Source organism: Pogona vitticeps, chromosome 1 (genome assembly GCF_051106095.1).
Source record: "Pogona vitticeps strain Pit_001003342236 chromosome 1, PviZW2.1, whole genome shotgun sequence".
NCBI classification, from domain to species: domain Eukaryota; kingdom Metazoa; phylum Chordata; class Lepidosauria; order Squamata; family Agamidae; genus Pogona; species Pogona vitticeps.
Window position 1 is genome coordinate 137,297,342 of NC_135783.1, and position 14,126 is coordinate 137,311,467.

At 44.1% G+C, this 14,126-nt stretch overlaps 1 long non-coding RNA gene across 1 annotated transcript; it reads left to right on the plus strand.

Annotated features, from left to right (window-relative positions):
- Positions 1 to 2,561: 2,561 nt before the first annotated feature.
- LOC140708107 (uncharacterized) lies at positions 2,562 to 12,214 on the plus strand. The gene is made up of 3 exons (XR_013542642.1): positions 2,562 to 4,154; positions 11,396 to 11,443; positions 11,851 to 12,214. It is a non-coding gene; the product is annotated as an uncharacterized LOC140708107 (long non-coding RNA).
- Positions 12,215 to 14,126: the final 1,912 nt, after the last annotated feature.

A 14,126-nucleotide genomic window follows, 5' to 3' on the forward strand; every position in this document is an offset into this window, starting at 1 on the left:
CTCAACATTTTACATAAAGACCTTCAAGCAGTCACTTAGACTAAAATAAGCAATATGTTCTCATCGGCCTCTTTCTTATTCATAGTTTCATTTTGTTTACGTAAAGGACAAAGGTTCTAATCCACCCGCTAGTTCAAAGTAGGGTAGACTTATTGAATCAAGGACTTTATGTAAGTGTTGACTTACTGTTCAACACACCATGAGTCTACCTGATTCTATGGTTTCAGTATATTTTTCACTAGCAACTGCGCTGAGGCCAAAATCTTGAGAAAGAGAAATGGAGCTTAACAAAGGAACCCAACAGTCTGTTTTTTTTAAATTGCTGTGGAGTGTTCCATCACATCTGTAAGAACTTCTCTAGAAACAAATCTGATGAAGCCGAACTGGATACGCTCAGGTTGAAGTATATGGGTAGGACATGTGGTTGCAGGGAAGCAGATCCAAGGATTGATTGGGTGCCAAGGCCCTATGGGCACCTGCCTTGGAGTTAAAATGCCTTCCTTTACATTTTGCAAAGCATCACATTTTGTTTTCAGTTACTCTTCCCCCCCTGCTTTTCCCCCTGCTCCATCTTTGCTGCCCGAGGAAGCCATAAAATCTCTGCTCTTCAGTGATAGATTCTACAGCCTAATTAACATTTTCTGGAACCTCTGTAAATCAGCTATTTGACCACCCTAGTTAAAACCCAAACTTGCCAATGCTTGACTCCTTAAATTAGTATTTAATTCTGGAGGGCTGCAAATGACCTAGCTGATCAACCGCCATTATCTAAGCGGGAAGATGTAGCTTTTAGTATAATGCTAGAGATACATACACAAATGCACAAACACCAATTATCCATAGACTCCCCCTCCACATATTTCTTGTATTTCATGTTCTCTCCCTTTGGAGGTTCTCTGTTTCTCTTTCCTGAAAATATGCAGCTACCTTTTCAAATGTAAAATGAAATAGAGTAGGACTGAGGAAATTAAGAAACCATGTAACAAGCGAACATACGCAGTATGCTGCTCTAGGGGGAAGGGCAATTTTTCAAGGCCTTTGCATTCTCAGCTTCAGAGTGGAATATTCCTAATAAAAATGAAAGTTTGGGGTGTCAGTGTTCCCTATGAGAGCAGCACACAACAACTCATTTCGTTTAGTCGTTTAGTCGTGTCTGACTCTTCGTGACCCCATGGACCAGAGCACGCCAGGCCCTCCTATCTTCTACTGCCTCCCGAACTTGTGTCAAATTCATGTTGGTTGCTTCGCAGACACTGTCCAGCCATCTCATTCTTGGTCGTCCCCTTCTCCTCTTGCCATCACACTTTCCCAACATCAGGGTCTTTTCCAATGAGTCTTTTCTTCTCATTAAATGGCCAAAGTACTGGAGCCTCAGCTTCAGGATCTGTCCTTCCAGTGAGCACTCAGGGTTGATTTCCTTTAGAATTGATAGGTTTGTTCTCCTTGCAGTCCAGGGGATTCTCAAGAGTCTCCTCCAGCACCACAATTCAAAGGCATCAATTCGTCGGCGGTCTGCTTTCTTTATGGTCCAGCTCTCACTTCCATACATCACGACAGGAAAAAACATAGCTTTGACTATTCGGACCTTTGTTGGCAAGGTGATGTCTCTGCTTTTTAACATGCTGTCAAGATTTGTCATCGCTTTCCTCCCAAGAAGCAGGCGTCTTTTAATTTCGTGGCTGCTGTCTCCATCTGCAGTGATCATGGAGCCCAGGAAAATAAAATCTGTCACTGCCTCCATATCTTCCCCTTCTATTTCCCAGGAGGTGATGGGACCAGTGGCCATGATCTTAGTTTTTTTGATGTTGAGTTTCAGACCATTTTTTGCACTCTCTTCTTTCACCCTCATTACAAGGTTCTTTAATTCCTCCTCACTTTCTGCCATCAGAGTGGTGTCATCTGCATATCGGAGGTTGTTCATATTTCTTCCGGCAATCTTAATTCCGGCTTGGGATTCCTCCAGTCCAGCCTTCCGCATGATGTATTCTGCATATAAGTTGAATAAGCTGGGAGACAATATACAGCCTTGTCCTACTCCTTTCCCAATTTTGAACCAATCAGTTGTTCCATATCCAGTTTTAACTGTTGCTTCCTGTCCCACATATAGGTTTCTCAGTAGATAGATAAGGTGGTCAGGCACTCCCATTTCTTTAAGAACTTGCCATAGTTTGTTGTGGTCCACACAGTCAAAGGCTTTTGCATAGTCAATGAAGCAGAAGTAGATGTTTTTCTGGAACTCTCTGGCTTTCTCCATAATCCAGCGCAAGTTAGCAATTTGGTCTCGAGTGCCTCTGCCTCTTCGGAATCCCGCTTTTACTTCTGGGAGTTCTCGGTCCACATACTGCTGAAGCCTACCTTGGAGGATTTTCAAAAAAGCCTACCTTGGAGGATTTCAAAAAAGAAACACAACAACTACAAACGTGCAATGTGAAACTCACAGCCTCTTCACTCCCAAATAGATACATACTGTATAGGCATGAATGTGGAAAATGGTGGGCTCATAATGGTTCGTGGTTCATGGCACCAGTGCAGCTTCCATTCCAGGAGCCTAGGCACAACCTCTGCGCATGTGCCAGACCTCCAGCTGATCATCATTTTCCGGTTCACAGTTCAGTTTGTCCCCGTCTCTACCCTCAAAGAGAATCAGGGGGTTGCGTTTCTTCTTTTCTACTTGCAACTAGGTTTTTTGCAGGATTCCGTAGATGTTTCATGGTCAGCTTGTCTGGAAAGAATATATATGATGACATGTCCTGCACAGAACCTTATCTCCTCTGTACAGGATTCACTGAGAAAGGGCAGGGAAAAAAATCCAAGTTGTGCAGGATTATAACAATTCCTGTATAGGATGGCTTTCATTCTGCACAGGCATGCCCCCAAAGGACTTCAGGGTGCACAGAATTTGGCAGTTTCCTGCATAAAACAACAGACAAGGAATGGGGGGGGAAAAGAAAATGAGGTGGGGGTTGTTTCCTTCAGGAAGCTGGGTGAAATTTTCTGCCAAATCTAAGCATGGTGAAAATTGGAAATTCTCCAAGAATGAGACATTCTTCCAAGTACTCATTATATTCCTACTGCAAATATTCTTTTATTGGACAACATAAAATTTTAGTTGCTTAGTTCATGTTTCCTGACTTTAGAAATTTCTACCAGTCTGTCAAACCTCTGGACAGCAGCCATTCCTTTACATAGGTTTCTGTTTTGAAAAGTCCAGTGCTTTGACGGTTCCTTCACTATACGAGAGGAAGAAGCATCAGGCAAAATAGTCTTAAGTGCTTGACATGAAGTGCACTGAAGAGTGCACTTACCCGTCCTTCAATCCTGAAACCATATTAAAAAAATATTGTAATCATTTATTGCTCTTACCTTTTAATAGTGTTTTTTCAATGCTGTAAGCTGCCTTCTTTAGTCACCTAAAAAAAAGATGGGATATGAAAAATGTTTTATTTATGAAAGTATAAAATATATTTTTAGGAGAAAGGTAGAATATAAATATTTCAATTTTATGAAAGAAAGAAAGAGAGAGAGAGGGAGAGAGAGAAAAAGAAAGAGAAAGAGAAAGAAAGAAAGAAAGAAAGAGAAATAAAGAGAGAGAAAGAGAGAGAGAGAGAGAGAGAGAGAGAGAGAGAGAAAGTTAAGAAAAGTTTCAGTAAAGCATGGATCCCTTATTGGTGTCATTATTTACATGTGATCTCTAGAAATATATTCCACATTTCTTAAAATGTCTCAGAACACTATAATAGGAAACAAGTGTAGATCAGCACTTTTGCATCGGGACCACTGATTCTCAACTGACAGGGTATCTTAGTATCAAAGCACACTTTCTTGCGTTAATGGAGGAACAGGGCAGTTAATTAGGTCAGATCAAGCTCCTTATAAGACTTCTCTTCATCTTTGAAAACACAACAAAAATGCAAATGAATGCATCCTATATGACTTATTATGGTTCACTGGAGCTTGAAACATTTCTGCCTATCAGCTGGCGGCCCTGTCAATGCATCCGTTTCATTTGTATAGGGGACCTTCGGGTCTTCTCAAAGAAATACAGAGCAGCTCTCCTGCAGCGATTTCAGGTCAGCACTCAACAGGATTCCCTTTTAAACCGATTTTTCCACTGAACCTTCCAGGGACATAAGAGGTGCATCCAGTCCTTGAAGGTAAGTGGCTATCTCTACCCGTTGAATGTAGGTGTATGATTTCTGACCGAAGCAGTGGAAGGACTTTTATTCAGCACTACACGCTTCAGTTAAAAATATGGCTGTGGACCAGCTTTGGCCAAATCCAGAATTGTCCTCAGCCAAATGGGCCTGGTCTGTGCCAACTGATATGAAGCCTAGATCAAAGGGACACGGACAGAGTTGGTTCAGGGTTGAAACAAAGGCGATTCAAACTGGATCAGTCACTTAGATATCAGTGGATGATGGCTTACAAGGAAGGGTAATGTGAATGATTCATCAGGAGACGGGGTGGAGGGGAACTCGCCCTTGGTCATGCCCTCTGAGGCCAGAATTTCTCTTCAATCATAGTGTGACAACCCCAGACCTACTGGGATATGCCACAGTTTCACTAAGCTGCCACCAACCATTCCCTGTAAGGAGTCACACAGACCAGGAATGGATTTTTAAACAAACAAAAGAATAAGGTTTATTTAAATAACACACAGGGAAAATAAAATGATCAAGTGAATAAGATACAGTAACGTGGCTTAGTCTCAATCATACATACACCAGTTTGGTTCACACAGAACACCTTTAAATAAAGCACAGACCCTGAACCTATCAGTTCTGGCTAACCATACAGACACCTGAACCTATCAGGTTGGTACTGACTGACACACAGTAGTACCCTGTCTGACACACAGACTCCCACACCAGCTTCTTCTCTCAGCTCTTCCTTCAGCTCTCCTTCAGCTCTCTCAGCTTCTTCACACAAACTCCACATATATATACAGTACAGCCCCTCCTCCTGATGTCCCGCCTTCCACTCCCCATAGGATGGAACTTTCCCTCCAACCCATGACAGACAGGTCACATCAGTGCTGTATGTAACACCTCCCCTCTTTATAAGTTGTTTTGTAGGGGGAAAGCTAAAAGTGCTTTTCTCCAAAAAACAACCTGGATCCAAAACATACAAAAACAGTTATACAATAACATACAATACCATACTTACTCTAGGATAAACATATCAATTAGGCATTTAAACTTTTACCATTTACAATACATCAAGTTACCTTTATTGATACAAACCGGGCATGTTTAATAAACAACAGGTACATTTAACCTTTTGGTCACCAAAATGTATACATAGTCCATGTTTCTTTCACCGTCTTCATTCTTCGGGTCTTCTTGACAAGGCGTCAGCAACACAGTTCACTGACCCTCTGACCACCTTCACTTCAAAGTCATAGTCTTGCAGGTTTAAAGCCCACCTCATAAGTTTACTATTGTGGGTTTTCATTGTCTTTAACCATTGCAGTGGTGAATGGTCAGTGCACAGAATAAAATGTCTTCCCCAGATGTAAGGCTTGGCCTTCTGGATCGCGTAGACTATGGCCAGGCACTCCTTTTCCACGGTTGCCAAATGTCTCTCACCTTTCTGGAGTTTCCTACTCAGGTAGGACACTGGATGCTGGTCACCATTTTCATCCTCCTGGCAAAGAACTGCTCCTACCCCGCTGTTAGACGCATCGGTGTAGATGATGAACTCCCGGTCAAAGTCTGGAGCACGCAGCACTGGATAATTGATGAGCGCCTCCTTCAACCTCCGGAACGCCTCCTCACAGTCGCTGGTCCACGGGATGCGGTCATCAGTCTTCTTCCGCGTCAGATCGGTCAGCAGAGTCGCTATCTCGCTAAACCTCGGGATGAACTTTCTGTAGTAGCCCACCAACCCAAGAAATGATTTGACTTTTTTCTTGGTGTTGGGTCTGGGCCAATCACGAATGGCTTCTATCTTGGCCTCTAGGGGTTTAATCACTCCTCCCCCTACTATGTGACCCAAGTATTTTATTTCTGGGCTACCCAGCTGCAGTTTGTTCTCTTTGCAGAGCCTAGGCCAAAGCACTTCCTCCCCTGGGTCAAAGTGCCTCTCCCTGGCTTTCTGGTCATCCCAAGCTTTCTTTCTGACCTTTTGAGCTTGCAGGTTTTCTGCTGCTAGCTCTAGGTTTCTCTTTAGGTCATTCATCAAGGTGTCTATGTATGTCACAACGTCTTGTGGGTCATCCTGGGTGATCTGCTCCCAATCTTGCTTGATTAAATCAAGGGGCCCTTTCACCCTTCTCCCAAACAAGAGTTCAAACGGACTGAACCCGGTACTGGCTTGTGGCACTGATCGATAAGCAAACAAAAGGGATTGCAGCTTCTGGTCCCAATTGTTTGGATTCTCTGCCAAGTAAGCCCTAATCATGCGCATTAGAGTCCCATTGAACTTCTCCGTTAACCCATTACTTTCAGGGTGATAGGCAGTGGTTTCCTTGTGTTTAATTCCACAGATTTGCCATAACCGTTTCATGAGCTTCGATGTAAACGATGCGCCCAAATCTGTGATTATTTCTGAGGCAAATCCCATCCTGGACATATACCCCACCAAGGCATCTGCCACTGTGTTGGTTTCAATGTTAGTCAAGGGAATGGCTTCAGGGTACCTCGTGGCATGGTCCACAATGGTGAGAATGAACCGGTTCCCCCTCTTTGTGGCCTTGGGCAAAGGTCCCACAATATCCACCCCTATGCATTTGAACGGAATGTCAATCACAGGCAAAGGGCACAACTTTGCTTTTGTCCTGTCACGGTTATTCCCCTGCCTCTGACACACATCACATTGTTTACAGAACTCCTTGATCTGCTTCCCTATTCCAGGCCAGTAAAAATTCTGTGTAATTCTCTGTTGTGTTTTGTTCACCCCTAAGTGCGCAGCAAACATGTCAGAGTGCCCCCTTTGTAAGATCATGGGGCGATACTTTTCAGGTACCACTAGCGGACTTCTGATCCCATCTCCCCCTTTTGAGATATTCCTCAGGGTCTCTCTATATAAAATCCCCTTTTTCTCACAAAATCTCACTGGGGTGTCAGGTGTTAGCTGGGCGTCTGTCACCTGTTCAAAACACTTTTGGAGAGTGGCGTCTGCCTTTTGCTCTTGGCCAAATCGGCTGTCTGTGGTTAAGGTTTCCACCACAGCCTCTGAACTTCCCCCACCTGCTTCCGTCTCGAGCTCATCAGTACCCCCCTGAACTGTCCCCGTGGTGGCTTGTGAGCGTGTAATCACTAGCACCCGTTTCACATGTTCAGCCAGGTCATTTCGCACGAGCACGGCTGCTGGCAGAGTCGATGAAATCGCTAGCCGCCAAACTCCCCTCCAGCCTTGAAAGTTCACAGGTACCTCAGCTACTGGCAGCGAGATCACCTGTCCCTCAATCCCTGCCACCTTTATGCTCTCATTTGGGATTACATACTCCCTAGGAATAATATCTGGATGGCACAGGGTCACCTGGGAACAAGTATCCCTCAGCCCCCTATACTGATGGTCAAATATTCCTACGTCCACCCCTGCGGTTTCAAACAACTGCGAATCTGTTCTCACTAGCAAGCAGCGCTTGCCCTCCACAAGAGGACCATTTTCCCCAGCCTGATCAGCAGATGTATCTGTTCCAGATTGAGTAGCCATGGCAACAGGCTCCCTCAGTGACAAGGAGCTTTGCTCTTTCTGGACACAGAACACAGCTTTTGGCTTGGTTCCACTCAAATCATGAGGCACATTTCCTTTTAGCTGCTTTAATTTCTCACACTCTGAGATTAGATGGCCCTTTCCTTGACAGAAATAACATTTTCTGCTGTATTTGGAGTCTTTCTCATCTGGTTTTGGCTTTCCCTCCAAAATCTGAGGTCTTGGTTTCATGTCTGAGGGCTTCCCTTCACCATGGGCCCCTCCCACTTGCTGGTTTTTCCCTGTTCCCTGAGAGTACTTGCTGTAGGTTTCTTTGGGTTTACCTACAGATTTCCCCTCACCTAAGGGCTTTCTTATTTGGGAAATAAAATCTGCTATTTCGGCCGCTTCGGCCACAGATTTCGGTTTCCTTTCCCTCACCTGGAACTTCAGTTCCCCATGCAGGACTGAATAAAACTGTTCCAGCGCTATCAGGTCTTTGAGCTGCTGGTAGGTCTCTGTCCCCTCCTGAGATAGCCATTTCTCTAGCAGCCTCACCAGTTGGGCCCCCACTTGGGTAAAAGTCTGCTCTGGTTTCTTGGTGAGTGACCTGAATCTCTGCCTCAGCTGTTCCACATTTATCCCATGTCTGGCAAACACCAGTTTTTTAAACTCTGCAAAATCTTTCATCAGTTCCTCTGGCATCTCTGCATAGACTTCTGCCAGGCTGCCACTGATTAAAGATCGCATAATGGTCATCTTCTCAGTTTCCCTTACTGAGAAGTCCACAAACGCTCTTTCCACGAGGGAAAAGAACACCTCAGGGCAATCCCCCTTGTGGTACACAGGGAATTTCTTCAGGTCAGTTTTAGACAATTGGCCTCCCTCAGAATCTCTATTGTTATTATTGTTCTGATTCATCAGTTCCAATTTTCTTAACTCAAACGCCATTTTCTCTCTCTCCAATCTTTCTTCTCTTTCCATCCTCTGTATTTCAAATTGCCTTCTTTCTCTCTCTAATCTTTCCTCCATTTCCCTCACCCTCAGTTCATGCTGTTGGGCTAGGAGCAATTTTCTGAGCTCTGGGTTCTGCTCTCGCGTGCTCTCATCCTGCACTGAGCCAAATTCATCCTCAGAACCTTGGTCTACCTGGGGTTCCCTCACTTCACCCATTTCTGCCATCTGGCTTCGAGTCAAGGGCATAATCCCCCCCCGAACAGGCTGCTTTCAAAAGTCAAGCCTCAAAATAAAGCGACCACTTTTTTCCTTTGCCTCAGGAACAGCCTTCTATAGATTGCTGCTGTTCTTCAGCACTAACTTGCAACTGTTGCCAGCCAGAGTCTACCCCCCTCTGCTAGGCCTCTCAGCAGACAGGCTAGATCACTGCTACTTCCCTCAGCTTTGCCTCAGCCTTTTTTCCCGCCAAAACAGGTTGCCTCAGAGCTCCCTAATCTAGTCCCACCAATCTGAGGTTACACGTTCTTCCACTAGCCTACCTCCCCGTGAGGTAAGCCTAGAAGATTACCTACGCGCTCTCAGATTGTCCCTGACTAGACCCCCCTTGCTCTGGGCACACTTGCCAAGGCTTTGCTGGACCACTGGACAACTGGACCAGTCGTATCCCACCGCTGCCACCAATCAATGTGACAACCCCAGACCTACTGGGATATGCCACAGTTTCACTAAGCTGCCACCAACCATTCCCTGTAAGGAGTCACACAGACCAGGAATGGATTTTTAAACAAACAAAAGAATAAGGTTTATTTAAATAACACACAGGGAAAATAAAATGATCAAGTGAATAAGATACAGTAACGTGGCTTAGTCTCAATCATACATACACCAGTTTGGTTCACACAGAACACCTTTAAATAAAGCACAGACCCTGAACCTATCAGTTCTGGCTAACCATACAGACACCTGAACCTATCAGGTTGGTACTGACTGACACACAGTAGTACCCTGTCTGACACACAGACTCCCACACCAGCTTCTTCTCTCAGCTCTTCCTTCAGCTCTCCTTCAGCTCTCTCAGCTTCTTCACACAAACTCCACATATATATACAGTACAGCCCCTCCTCCTGATGTCCCGCCTTCCACTCCCCATAGGATGGAACTTTCCCTCCAACCCATGACAGACAGGTCACATCAGTGCTGTATGTAACACATAGTTCTTGCAGGGAGCAAGTAATAAATGCGTCCAGGACACAGAACCCTGAAGCCAGTTGTCTAAGATTCCACACATTTGTTCTCCTCATTAGGATCAAGCATTTCTCTAATTATCAGTGGAAAATAAAAATGCTACAGCTGTCTAGATTTTCCAGTGCAAGTCAAAAAAGCAAAGCAAAGCGTGCTGCTTATATAGCGCCTCAAGCGCTCTCTGGGCGGTTTACAAGTTAATTATGCAGGCTACACATTGCCCCCTCCAGCGAGATGGGTACTCATTTTACTGACCCCGGAAGGATAGAAGGCTGAGTCAACCTTGAGCCGGCTACCTGGGATTGAACCCCAGGTCGTGAGCACAGTTTTAGCTGCAATACAGCAATTTAACCACTGCGCCACAATATAATGGGTATTACAAACTTTACACAAATGCATATATATATAACCACAACAAAAAGGAATTAGTCCAGGTAGTTAGTCTCTAAAACCCTAAAATAAACCCTCTAAACTCCTAATATAAAATGCAAATATGAATGCAAATACATAAGACCCCTATGTGGATTCACCCTTTCAGTGCCCCTCTTAAAGCAAGGTACTACCTCAACCAAGGTGGCATGGGCCTTATCATTCTCCAGGGGAACAGCAGCTTCCGCACCTCGATCTTTCCCAACTGAAATCTGAAACACAAACCCTTCCTAAAAATTTTATTTACCCATTCGGCTGAGCCAAATAATCCATAGGGCTTACATTGGCAATTGGAAGTTATAAACTAATTTTGATATGGAACACTTATCAAATCATGTCTGATCTGCATTGTCAAAGACCAAACTGAGATCTATCCCAAAGGGCCAAATTAGCCTCTAAACCAAAATGAGAGACTTGTACACAATTCTAAAATTCAAAATAGAGATTCTTTGGCCGTGGCTCCGTGGTTTAGGCCTCTGGCCGTGGAGCCAGAGGTTGGGAGTTCAGTTCACCACTGCGCCTCCCTTACAGGGGCTGGGCTCCATAATCCATAGGATCCTTTCTAGCTCTGCAGTTCTATGATGATGATGATGATGAGGCTACATTTGTGGAGTGTCCTTTTTCCAGGGATCTCCTTGAGGCTTGCTCCACCTCCCTTCTTCTGTGCGCATCCTAGGACTCTGCGGCTTCCCAGGGCTACACAGGTTGGCCCCTCTTTCTGGAAGCATAGTGGGGGGACTGAATTCCCGACCTCTACCTCTACAGCCAGATACCTAAACTACCGAGCTATCTAGCCAGCTTCATGAACAGAAGAGCTCTGCAATTCAGTAGTATCTTCCCGGAAACAGAGAAGTAGGCCATTTTTTTCTCATTTTCCCCCTTCCCTCTGCAGCTTTCTTTTCCTGCATGTATGGAGTAAAGGGACTGTATGGGAAATGCTGCAGGGAAAATCAGTGAAAATGTCCTCCCGCAGAAACCCCCAATGTCTTGCAGAGCCATTTCAATCACAGAGAGGGAAAATCTGTGAACAGACTCAAACATTTGATGGTTGAATGTTTTAGAATGTTCTGCTTTCATTTTTTTTTTCTTTTGATTTTCCTCATTTGGAGATATTTCTTTTGAACAACAGGTTTATGTGTGGGAGTCACCTTACATGTCACTCTAGGCGACCTATGGGGTAAGTATTGTGTTCAACATATTCATTCATTCATTCATTCATTCATTCATTCATTTATTTATTTATTTATTTATTTTGATTTGATTTGATTTGATTTGATTTGATTTATACCCCGCCCATCTGGCCTGTAAGACCACTCTAGGTAGTTTCCAATATAGCGTAAACAATAAAATAATACAGAAATACACAAATACAGTACAATACAAAGATAGAATAGAAAATAAATAAACGGAGAATAAACAGAAAATCAGGTATTAGGTGGAGGGAAGGCCTGAATGTATAGCCATGTTTTTAATTGAGTTTTAAAAGTGCCCAGAGTGGGGGCCGCATGAATCTCAGGAGGGAGATTGTTCCAGAGGCGAGGAGCCACCGCCGAGAAGGCCTGATTTCTTGTCTTTTCCTTCCAGGCCTCTCTCAGCATCAGGCTCTTCAGCCTCACCTCCTGGCTTGCATGGGTGATCCGGGTAGAACATAGTGCATGCTTGAACTGCAAACATGGAAGTGGTTGATGTGGTTCAGTGGCCTGCCACGCACACAATTGCCCAAGCAGACAGGCGGCCCCACACCAGCAGGATACTGCCAAGAGTAAATGCAAAGCTTGAGAACATCGCTCCCAGAATTTCTCACCCGAAATGGCAGATTTTCCAAACTGCAAGCAAAGCTGACGGGCCATGCAATATTCTGCAGGCCCTTCCCCCACCCCCTCAATGGTTGATATTTGACCTTTGTTTCCATTGCTTTGAGGAAATAAAACCAGGAGTTCTTGATTACATACTGAACTGTGTCCTCTGGTCATTTCTACAGTACAGGTTTAAGTTCTTTTCTGTCACAGAATCATAGAATAATGGAGATGGAAGGGGCCTATAAGGACATCTAGTCAATGCAAGAATCCAAATCAAAACAAGTCTGGCAGACGGTTGTCCAATTTTTGAGGGCCTTGAATTACCTCCCTAGAGGTAAAAACTGCTAATGAAGAAGGGATTACAAGAAGAGGAGAAACATCTGCATTTTTAACTTGTTTTAGCAGGGTTTTATGTTGTGCCGCTGAATAATTCATCTGTTAAATTGTTTTTTTAAAAAACTGTTTGTAATTGACTTGTGTTTCCGATGCCTTTGCAAGCCACTCTGAGTCTCTCTGCAGAGAGAGCAGTGGAGTAGAAATAAAATAAATAAATAGAATAGAATTGTCTAGAGAAAAATGTCCAAATTTAAATGATGTCGCAAATATGTTTTTCTTCAGTTTCCTCATCCTCCCATTTACAATCAGTGTTGTTATAATATGTGATAAAAAAAACCCTGAAAACAAATGTTGGACTACGATTCAACAAAATAATTTGCCGCATATATGAGCGGCTGTGAAAGGAGGGGAAGGACACGTGTCCGTCCAGCTTTGTTGTCTTGTTTCCTTTCATATTTCCCTTGAGGACACTTAATGATGCCCATATAATTGGAATGACATTTGGAATTGTTGTTACGCCATCACAGAAGTCGAGAGAAGGCACACAGACTTGGGATGCTCAACCTGACATCATTTTGACAGATAGGGCCACAGTTCCATGGATTTCCTTGTGGCTGATGTCAATATCTAGCACATCTCTGTGCACATTGAGCTCATTAATCCCAAGGGTATAATTGAGCCAAAGTATTACATCTCATTGATTTCAGTACATACTGTAAGCATGTGCAATTTGCTCTTGTCAAAACCAGTGGGACTTAATTTGTTTGCCTTGGGATGGATCATGACCCATGAATTTTGCATGAATTCCAATTATGGGTACAGCATTATCCTATGATCCTGCTGGGAACTGTTGCTAGGAGAGTGGTGCTATATATTCCCTTTCTTGCAAGACCTTCTGCACACCAGAGCAATGTGCAATTCCCAGAGATCATCCAAGTTCTACTGTTCTAATCCTCTGTGGCTCCTTGAGTTCATTCCACCCTGAGATCCGCCATTCCTGGATGCCGACGTATGTGGTTTCCGTGTACTATCAAGTGGCTTCCAACTATGGTGGGCCTATGAATTAATGGCTTTCAGAAGTCCCTTTGCTCACAGGTCTGCTCAGTTTAATTCCAGTATACAGTAGCTGGGGGGATTTTTAATATTAATTCCAGAATTGGACCATGCATCTCTGGTGCTGGCATTTCATATATATATATATATCTTACCACCACCACACATCTTACTGCAACCACAGCCACCAGGGGTACTATTTTACTGATGCTCATGTGTGCATTGATAAAGCAAGGGCAGAAATGGCTGTCTTGGTGTCGTTGTATCAATGATCTTGCCATGTTTCCATGTATCCAGATCTTTTGGTGCACACGTCTGCTCCTAGGCTTTGGGAATCACACAGAAATAGCCTTGGTAGAGCCCTTACTTTCTCTGTCAACCATGATTTACAGCCTCGTGCAGTGAATTTGTTTACAACCAAGTGGGGTTTGCTGTGACTTCTCTTGAGCCAACTGCTATGAAGCTGTTTGGTCAACAGCTTTGCCAGACAGAAAGAGGAACAAAGGGCTGGGCTGTCAGTTCTGGTGGGTGTCACAGAGCCCTACTAGTAGGGGACCTTTCTTTTAAATGCAGGGGTAGGCAGTCCAGTGCCCTGCCCATCTCTGGCACTAACCAGCCTCAAAAAGGCAATGGATTATGGAGATGGTAGTCTAATTTGTTTTGTGGGAGTTC